The sequence below is a fragment of the Mauremys mutica genome, chromosome 1 (assembly GCF_020497125.1).
Source record: "Mauremys mutica isolate MM-2020 ecotype Southern chromosome 1, ASM2049712v1, whole genome shotgun sequence".
Lineage (NCBI taxonomy): Eukaryota > Metazoa > Chordata > Testudines > Geoemydidae > Mauremys > Mauremys mutica.
Genome location: NC_059072.1, coordinates 71,918,143 through 71,928,406, shown reverse-complemented (window position 1 = coordinate 71,928,406; position 10,264 = coordinate 71,918,143). Strand labels below are relative to the sequence as shown.

The window sequence follows — 10,264 nt, the reverse complement described above, 5'->3', positions numbered from 1 at the left end:
GTAGATTTTTTTTGTTACATAACTGCACTCAAAAACAAAACAATGTAAAACTTTAGTGCCTACAAGTCCATTCAGTCCTACTTTTTGTTCAGTCAATTGCTAAGATAAACAAGTTTGTTTACATTTACGAGAGATACTGCTGCCAGCTTCTTATTTACAATGTCACTGAAAGTGAGAACAGGTGTCCACATGGCACTTTTGTAGCCAGCATTGCAAGGTATTTACATGCCAGATGCTAAACATTCGTATGCCCCTTCATGCTTCGGCCACCATTCCAGAGGACATGCTTCCATGCTGATGATGCTCGTTAAAAAAAGAATATGTTAATTAAATTTGTGACTGAACTCCTTGGGGGAGAATTGTATGTCTCCTGTTCTGTTTTACTCACATTCTGCCATATGTATCATGTTATAGCAGTTTTCAATGATGACCCAGCACATGTTCATTTTAAAAACACTTTCACAGCAGATTTGACAAAACGCAAAAAAGGTGCCAATGTGAGATTTCTAAAAATAGCTACAGCATTCGACCCAATGTTTAAGAATCTCAAATGCCGTCCAAAATCTGAGAGGGAAGAGGTGTGGAGCATGCTTTCATAAGTCTTAAAGAGCAACACTCCAATGTAGAAACTACAGAACCCAAACCATAAAAAAAAGAAAATGAACATGCGTCAACCTGCTCTGCTTTGGATTGTTACCAAGCAGAATCTGTCATCAGGGTGGTTGGTGCATGAAGGGATATATGAATCTTTAGCACATCTGGCACGTAAATATCTCACGATGCTGGATACAACTGTGCCATGAGAATGCCTGTTCTCACTTTCAGGTGACATTGTAAACAAGACATGGGCAGCATTATCTCCTGCAAATTGCAACCAAACTTGTTTGTCTGAGCAATTGACTAAAGTAGGACTGAGTGTACTTGTAGGCTCTGAAGTTTTACATTGTTTTATTTTTGAATGCTGTTATTTTTTGTACATAATTCTACATTTGTAAGTTCAACTTTCATGATAAAATGATTGCACTACAGTAACTTGTATTAGGTGAATTGAAATATACTATTTCTTTTGTTTTTTACAGTGCAAATATTTGTAATAAAAAAATATAAAGTGAGCACCATACATGTATTCTGTGTTATAACTGAAATCAATATTTTAAAATGTAGACAACAAAAATATTTAAATAAATGGTATTCTATAATTGTTTAACAGTGCAATTAATCGCAATTAATTTTTTAATCACGATTAATATTTTAATTGCTTGACAGCCCTAATGTTTTTCCCTAAAATATGTGCTCTAGGAATGATTTTGGGGAAGTTCTATAACCTGTGTTATATAAGGGTACGTTTACACTTACCTGCCGGTTCGACACGGAGAGTTCGACTTTTTGGAGTTCGAACTATCGCGTCTGATCTAGACGCGATAGTTCGAACTCCGGAAGCGCTGCGGTCGACTCCGGTACTCCACCTCGGCAGAAGGAGTTGGCGGAGTCGACGGGGGAGCCGCGGAGTTCGACCCCGCCGCGTCTGGACGGGTGAGTTGTTCGAATTAGGGTACTTCGAATTCAGCTACGCTATTCACGTAGCTGAATTTGCGTACCCTAATTCGAACCCCCTTCTTAGTGTAGACCAGGCCTAAGACATCAGACAAGATGATCACAGTGGTCCATTCTGGCCTTGGGGAATCTATGAATCTATACACTGCACCTCTCTGCTACAAGCAAGGGTGCTAGCAGAGTGTAACGTTCCAAGTCCTTGCATACAGCACAAAGGAGGAAGGCTCCTTGTGCTGTCTATTGTCATCCTGCGACATCATAAAGGGAATGTATGTGTCAGGATTTGGGGATCTTTATACACAGCTGTTACAGTTAAAGCTGTAGACAAATAGACATGTGCAATCTGCCATTTTGCTGTTGTGAGGCAGATAATTCAGATGGGATTTTCAGAGCTTGGACTAAAGCACAGGGTGACGGGTTCCACCCCAAAGGTGTGAAGACAAAAAAACCTGCTGACGACTAATAGACAATGAATGAGACAAAGAACTGACTGGAATAATAGGACACTCTCCTAAAACAGCACATAACTATAATACATTCTTTCTTAAAATTATAATGTTGAGAAATAAATAAATTGAGTTACATATTTTGGCAATCTTGCTATTCCTCTCCTGAGGATGGTCATGGTGCCTGAACTCTCTTTCTGCAACCCACTTGCTTCACACAAAAACCCTAAAAGTAATCAGTAAGCAACCTACTACTACCTTAAAAAAAAAAGTAATCAGTAAAGTATAGCTGACAGGCTTTGGAGGCAATGATCAGTACCAGTAATAGGTTATTATTTCAAAGTTTGTTTTAATAACATTATTGTTATTATTATTATTATGCTGCTGCCTAACTGCCTCAATCGGATTAAGGGCTCCACTGTGCTAGGTGCTTTACAAACAGAATAAAACCTTGAAGGGTTTATAATCTAATAAAGACAATATGCAGCAAGTGGGTGTAGAACAATTTGAAGGAATGAGGGAAGAAGACTGAGTAAAAGCTATGTATACAGCTATGTAGGCCCGCTATGTAGACCGCAAGATAGTTACAAGTCAGTTCATTTTAAAAAAAATCTAAATCAGAGATAAACAAACAAGCAAATAAGATAAATATCTGAAGTCCCTACTGGCCATCTTCCTAGCTTCTATTCTTCACAGCTTCCTACAGACTTCACAGTGGATGTGGGCCTTTAGAAGGGATATGAAAGAATAAAGAGTAGGCTTTGCAGGCTAGCTGGGGGAGGGTGTTACAGGTATACAGGCATAGGAGAAAGTGCTTGTGTGCAAAGTGGACAAACAGGGTTATAGAAGCTAGCATTGCTGGTGGAGCTGAATGGGCAGGAGGCAACACAATAAGAAACGAAATGGTACGCGGGGCAGGGTTAGCTGGTGAAGGGCTTTAAAAAGAAGGAACAAAAGCTTGTATTTGACCAAGTTGAGAAAAGAGAGAGCAGGAATTCAAGAGGGGAGTGACATGGTTAGGCAATGGGCGAGAAAGACAGTCGTAGCCGCAGTGGTCTGAATGGACCTGAGGGGAACAAGGTGGATGTCAGGAAAGACAGAGAGGGAAGGAGGTTGCTATAAACAAGAGAAGAGGTGAAAAAGGCTTGGATGAAAGATTTAGTGGTATCGACGGCGAGAAATAGACATATCTTAGAGATATTATGGAGAAAGAAGTGCCAGGACTTGAATACAGTCTATATCTATGCATCTCATAACAGGAGTCAAAGATGACCCCAGGTTACGAAGCTGAGTGACGTGATGGATGATAATGTTGTCAACAAGATGGAGAAAGTGGTGAGTAGAGAGGACTATTCTTCAGTGAATTGTATAGTGCTAAGCACATTAAACTTAACAAATAATAATTATTAACCATAACAATCTGTTTATACAGCAGTTGTCTAAAAGCACAAAATAATTAACAGGCTAATCACATAGTTACAGTTCATGTCATCCTCAAAATGGAATAGTGTACATACAGTATAAGCATTACCAGGTCAGAGAATAGCCGTCATATCTACTTCTTTGAATAGCAGAGTAAACAAATGTGTGAAATCCGAGTAATCTCATCTGTAAACTGTAGTAACTTTTGGGGTGGATTTCCTATCCCACTCCTAAATAAAAGAGAAAAAAAAAAGATTTCATGGGCAAAACACATTTAAAAGTCCAGTGTTTGCTATGACGTAGGAAATCCAGGTCCAGAAACAACATTTTCCCAGGTTGGTTTGTTAGGCCAGAACTGCTAGGCATCATGCTTTTATACCCTCCCAAAGGCTGATGACAGTGCAGTGTTGATGGAACAATCTGGAAAAGAGGCTGGTTGCAGGGTGATAGCAGTTGTTGCAAAAATATGCAAGACAGTGAGAGGGAGGTCAGGAGATAATACAGAGGGGCAGATCCATGTCAAAATGAAGGAGATGAAAGCCTTACAGTTCCTACAGGTTTGGTTAATATTTTATTCATTGCGATTGGAACATGCCCTTTGTAGTAAATAGAACAAATGAGAGGTGCTGCTCAGATGCATGAATCTTGAGCAAAATATACAAATCTTAGAAGGTCTTGGGGTCTCGGTGGCTGGTGCCTTTTTCTTTCTGGACCTCAGCACACAGCAGGTATGCAGCTAAAATCTCCGAATTATCATAGTTTGGGAAAGCATCCTCGGAAATCTTTAAAAAACAATAGCATTTATGCCAAAGCAGCAGATGCTGCAGTTTTTCAAAGATAGCATGATACTTTAATAGAAAAAAACAGGACAAATTACATTAGGATTAAGATCCTGAACTCAAAATGAACAGAAATAGTATATTATTATTTATATTACAGTGGCACTCAAAATGTGCCATGCCAGGGGCTTTCTAAACATGTAGGAAGAGACAGTCCCTGCCCCCACAGGACCTGCATTCTAATGGTAGACCTGATGCAACAGCAATAGGTGGTGAAATAGGAGGATGGGCAGATGAGGGCAATGAAAATTCAGTCACAGAGCTATATAACAGTAATATAGCTTGCTACAAAATACGTTCCCTGATATGTACAAAACTGCCCCCAAACCACTAAAATCCCTTTCCAAGGCAAAATACCCCTTTCCTTGTCCCCATCATTTGCTCATGCTATCCAACCCTCTCCACCACTATCCAATCCTCTTCTCCTCCCTGCTCAACCGCTGGCAAGTCATCCTTCCAACATTCCACACCTCTGCCAGACAATCCACCACAGTACAAGACTCCAGCAGAAGTCTCCTTTCCCTCCATATAAATTCTGACATCAGACACTTCTAGGGCTGTGAAGGCTGCTCCTATTCTCCACCCCCAAACATTTGCCAAACTGAATGCAGGAATAAACAGCTGGCAATGTCTCTCAGACCACAGGAAGAGGCAAGGAGGAGGACACCTGCCCCAAGTGGTGCCAAGAGATTTACTTGATCCCGCTGCTGTGTAATCCGCGTTAGAGAAGTTGTTGCATGTTACCAGGGTCAAAACAGCTAAATGTCTGGGGTCCAGAAGCTGTAAAGCTCTAGGTTTTGTTGCTCCCCCACTTTGCCCCGCTAGTACAACAGCTCTGGCTATTGCTGGTACAATTGCTGGCTCCAACTGGGCTAGTCCCACTCCTGAAAATGTTTTGGATATGTTAACTGTTCTGTGCATGCTGTTATAGCAAAAGCTCACCCTTTCTCCTGCTATAAACAGCTGGATAAATATAGTTGTGGGAATCAATTTTAATATTTAAAAAGGCAACAGATAATATTAATGTATTAAAAGTGTTATTATCATCACTTAGGTAATAATTCCAAGTAAACTGGGCTCAGATTTTTAAGTAGTGCCAAGTTGTGGTAATGAGTTTATGAAGAGTTAAACTCATGAAAAGCCTCTAGCTGTGTAAAAAGAAGTCTGGTTAGTCAGACAATGATAAGATTCAATTGTTCAGTCTTTGAGTTAAAATGCTACGATGATAACAAAATAATCCTATTGTATTTCATTTTACAAAACAAATGTGGATTAATTTTGCTAAACAAAGGGCAACATACAAAATGGATTGATTATTTGTAACAACCAGATCCTGATTGCAATGCTACTAAATTCAAAAGATTTGATTGTCTTCCATAACAGTCTGGGACCTAAAGTAATATACAATCCAAACCATAGCTACAGCCACAGAAAAAGGTGCATCCTGCTTCCTAAAGGAAATCCTTCTGCTTTGTCAGTGTACTGGGAGAAGGAAATTTTTCAAGAGGGACATTTGTCATGCAGGGGTATTATGTTATCCTATGAGCAATTTGACCCTTAAGACGCAACTGGGAGTTTTTGGTTTTATTACGTTCGTTGGTGTGAAGGAGAAAGGTCATAGCCTTTTATTTCTTTATTCAGACTTTGCACCTTTTAACTGAGGATTTCAAAACCCTTTACACATAATTTAGCATCACATCATCTCTGGGAGGTAGGTCAAATACTAAAATATTAATTTTTCAAGAGGAATCATCATGAGGATAAGTGACTTTCCCAAGGCTATATAGTGAGTCAGTGGATTGGTGCCCTTTTGCTGGAGTGTTTCAGGCTTTCAAGTTAATAGAAACACACACAAGTTAAAATATTCCCATAACTGATCATTATTTCTCTGATGATGGGCACTGCATTTAATCATTTAAGTGTTTGGTCTAAAGTAATCAGGATTAAACACAATATGATTGGGAAACAAACAAAACTGCTGCAAGATTGAACAAGGGCTAATAGTAATTGCATACACACTGACCTATTGACTAGACTAGACCATATGGACAGCTGGTAATGCTTAATGAAAGCAGAAGTTTCTCTTTTCAGGAGGAGGAAAAGAAAAAAAAATGGAAAAACCATTTCTTCCTTACTAAGCAGATGGAGCAAATGATAAATGCTGAAAATTCAGAAACCTGCTGGTATTGCAACTAGTGATGAGCAAACCTCAAGAGATCTTTGAAATTCAGTTTGGATTAGCTGGTCTGAATGATTATTCAAAACCTATCCTAAATTTTGGTTCTTCCTTCTCTGTCATCTTCCCCTTTGATTGCTCTTTGAGCCATTGTCTCACAGGTCTTTTGCCTGACCTTTAGCAGGAATACTGGCCTCTCTAACATCCTTTCCCGGACTTTCAACAAATATCCTCTACCCTTTATCCCTTTTCTGTCATTCCCAAATGGCTCTCTACCTATGAAAGGGTCTCCCAGTTCTTGTGTCATCTTTCCAGGGCTTTGCATGGCTGCTGATTTCAAAACTTGCTTACTCTAGATCAGAGATGTCCTAGAATATATAACCCTATATAACATTTCTAGTCCTTAAGAGATTCTAACAAATTTCAGCTGAAATAGGAAGCTTCTTAAGAAGTCTAAAAAGGAAAGAAAGTCATCACTCATTCTTTTAAAACTTTAAAATAAGTTTGAATTTGATTTTGGACTGACGTTCAAACTTTTTATTCCCCCTATAAATGGTATGGTCCCTATTTCTTCCCCTATCATCATTGTTCCCAGGAAAGGTTTCCCAACACCAAAGATTGCTAATGAAAGTAACTATAAATCCTAAAAACACCTACCTCACTTATTTTGTAATACTAAGGAAATGTTTAAACTCTTAATTAGCTGGGCAAGAACCTAGTAATATCTAGAAGGTTAATCAAAGCAATGCTTTGTGTCAGCACGTGTGAATTATTCAAAATTTTGATCCAAATTTTCTTCACAAAATAAACTTACTGCGAAATTCTCTAATGAACTGTAAAAATGACCTATCACCTTAAAGGAATGGAGACTAAACAGGAATTTGTTGATTATCTGCCATCAAGTAGCTGGCAGAGTGGTAAACTCATGCTTTCATCTGTTGGAAAGGGAACCTTTGCTCCTAAGAATACTGGCTCAAATCTACTTGCTGCTGATCAACTTTTGTTCTTGTGAGTTGGGTAGAGAGTTTCAAAATCACAGCTATGCTGGCATTCACTTCTGGACTGAAGTAAAAAAAAAACCTCCTCCATAAGGTTCCCATTGGTCTTTTTTAAAAAGCAGAAACATCTGTTACAGTCATGAGCAAACTCTTGGCCAAGTTTGGCAACAACAGTGAGAGAGACTTTGAAGTCAATCAGCTCTGCTATCACCAGCAGATATCCCTATAGTCTATGGAAATTACTGCATAGAGAGTTTGGGAGATATGGAGAAAACTTGCAGTGCCAAAAGTGTATATAAAGAACAGCCAGAAACATATTTTACTTAGTGAAAATAGGTTGTGTTGAGAGTTTAGTATAATTGGTGTTCACACAAAACATATAGGATACTGCATAAAAATAAATATGTCTAGACATTTAGGGCGAGATTTTAATATTAGGCCCTGAACAAGGGGTAGTGGGTGAGCCACACTACTTCAGGCGTAGCACTTTGAGTCACAATCTACCTCTTGCTTTCTTCATATTCCAGGGAGTGGCCATTTGCTGCTGGTCTATATCAGCAACAAATTATAACTCCCTCTGCACCAGCACAGCAGCCCAGGTTCCACCCATTTTTCATCCATTCCCATGAACCAGGTCTAGAGAGGGAGTAAGCAGACACACAGCACCTGCTTACTCCTATATACCTGGATCCAATGTATAGCAAGCCCATATAGATTAATGGAGTAGGAACCCTCATTATATCTCATCTGTGTGGGCATGTAGTCACATTTACTGCATGTCTTCATTTCAGTCCAACTAATTCTGTTACCAAATAAACCTTACTCCAATATTATGTTCTTTTTTAAAATTGCTATTTTTAAAAAAGCCCTATCCTTTATCTCTTGTGTTCCACACTGACTGAAGGGTCGTATTGGCATTTAACCTGCAGCACTTCCTGATAAATGCAGGCACAGTTCAGTTTAGAACAGCAAAACCATCACCTCAGTGTCTGCAAATGAGCTGCCCTGTGCCATCTGCAAAGGGCTGTCCTGTTCTGAACAGAATTACTAATGCTTAAATGAGGTCCTAGACATCTAATGGGCTTTAATGTTCAGGCACATTTAGGCTATATTTTCACTGCAAAAGTAGGTGTGGTTTTTTTCACTGAGATAGCTAACTCGATATATCTATCTCAACATACAAAACTAGTGGAGATCAGGAACTGTAGTTAGTAAAGTTCAATGTTACACCTCCCCGATCTGGGGTTGTCTTTAACTGCCTACATGGAGATAAAAACTACAGTAGCTTGTCTCCACTACAATTGTACATCAAGGCAGTTCTCTCAAGTTAGCTATCTCTGTGTAACAACACATTTGTTTTTTGCAGTGAGGACAAAGCAAAATAAATAAGCAGACTAAAGCTTTGCCCTCACTGCAAAACATAAGTGTGTTTTTACACTGAGATAGCTAACTTAACTCACAAAACTATAAGGGGAAAAACAGTTTAAAAAAGTCTAGTGTGTCATGAACTGTCCAGGAAAAAGCTCAACCATGTTCTTGCTCCTGAGTGAATGAGCTCTATTTAACCCTCCTCTATCTCAAGTAAAAATAGGCCTAGTACATATATTGTGAATATCAGCTGCCTGACTGTATCTTCTATCTACATGTGAATATTTCCTACAATTAGTCCTGAAAGTGTGTGTTTTATACCATTTTGTTGTGGTTTTGGAATGCATTCTGGAATGTTGGCAACAACAGTTTGCACGATTCTATATGTCCCCATCAAAATAAGATGTTTTAGTCTCAAACTTCCCAATTAAAAAAAAAAGTGTTTTGTTCTATAGGTGGCAAGAACATGCTAAAGTTTATCATTACCAAACACCTTACTTCTATTTTAGACAGCTGCCTTGTGTCAATCATAATAGAAGCTGAAATGGTCATCAAATAGCAGGTTTTCAGTAAGAAGCTCAACAAATTTCTTCTCTCTTGCCATCTATATACATGTGCACGCACACACACATATATACACACACATATATATAATATGTTTACAATTCATGATTGATCTCTTGGCAATTCACCTGGTTTGTTTTTATCTTTCACAAAAAAAGAGAGCCCTCAGGAGCACACAGCTGTCAGAAATAAGTTCAGATCCTGCAGATGTTAGTTGCTTCCTTCCTGCTGCACAGCATACTGTTTATATTACCTTTACTGATGTAGCATGCACAAAAAAGGAGACATTATTACATTGGACTTACCTTCAACCTCAAGAAAAGTGTTACATGGGAGACAAATGGTAAAACTTCTCCACCAGCTTGCATCCATCAGCTAAGCTTTTAGAACAGGAACACATAACAAACATATGGCAGCCATAAAGGCAACATCAACGTGCACAAATTTGAAAAAAATAAGCAGCCAAAATAATAATCTTTTTCACCTACAGCATGGTAGGATGAACCATGAACAAAGCATGAAGATATCAAAACCAGAAGGAAGATGAAGTGGCCAGTTAGTGAGAGCATATGGCAAAAGTGATAGTAACTGTTCTCTGAAGATCAACTAATGCAAATGTATAGCCACCACTGAAGACATTAACAATGGTACATTGTTAGCAGTGAAGAAAGCAGGTTACATGAGGTAGCTGACAGTATCACTGTTAGAGATTCATGGCATCGCAGTCAACAACACAGTTGTTTCATTTGGAAAGAGTGATGGTAATTGCTGGTTAAGCTGAATAAAGTTAAACTTTATTAAACCCTGTGCACTGCTTTGTCTATGTTGCTGAGTTGCTTCCAGCCTAAATTCCTGCGTCTCTGTTCCATTGGTAATCTGTCAATAAAAGTCCCTGGG

The 10,264-nt window shown here is 38.9% G+C and overlaps 1 long non-coding RNA gene across 1 annotated transcript; it reads left to right on the top strand.

Moving 5' to 3' along the window:
* The first annotated feature begins 1,865 nt into the window (after positions 1-1,865).
* LOC123372266 lies at positions 1,866-10,038 on the top strand. The gene is made up of 3 exons (XR_006580184.1): positions 1,866-1,985; positions 3,260-3,335; positions 9,858-10,038. It is a non-coding gene; the product is annotated as an uncharacterized LOC123372266 (long non-coding RNA).
* Positions 10,039-10,264: the final 226 nt, after the last annotated feature.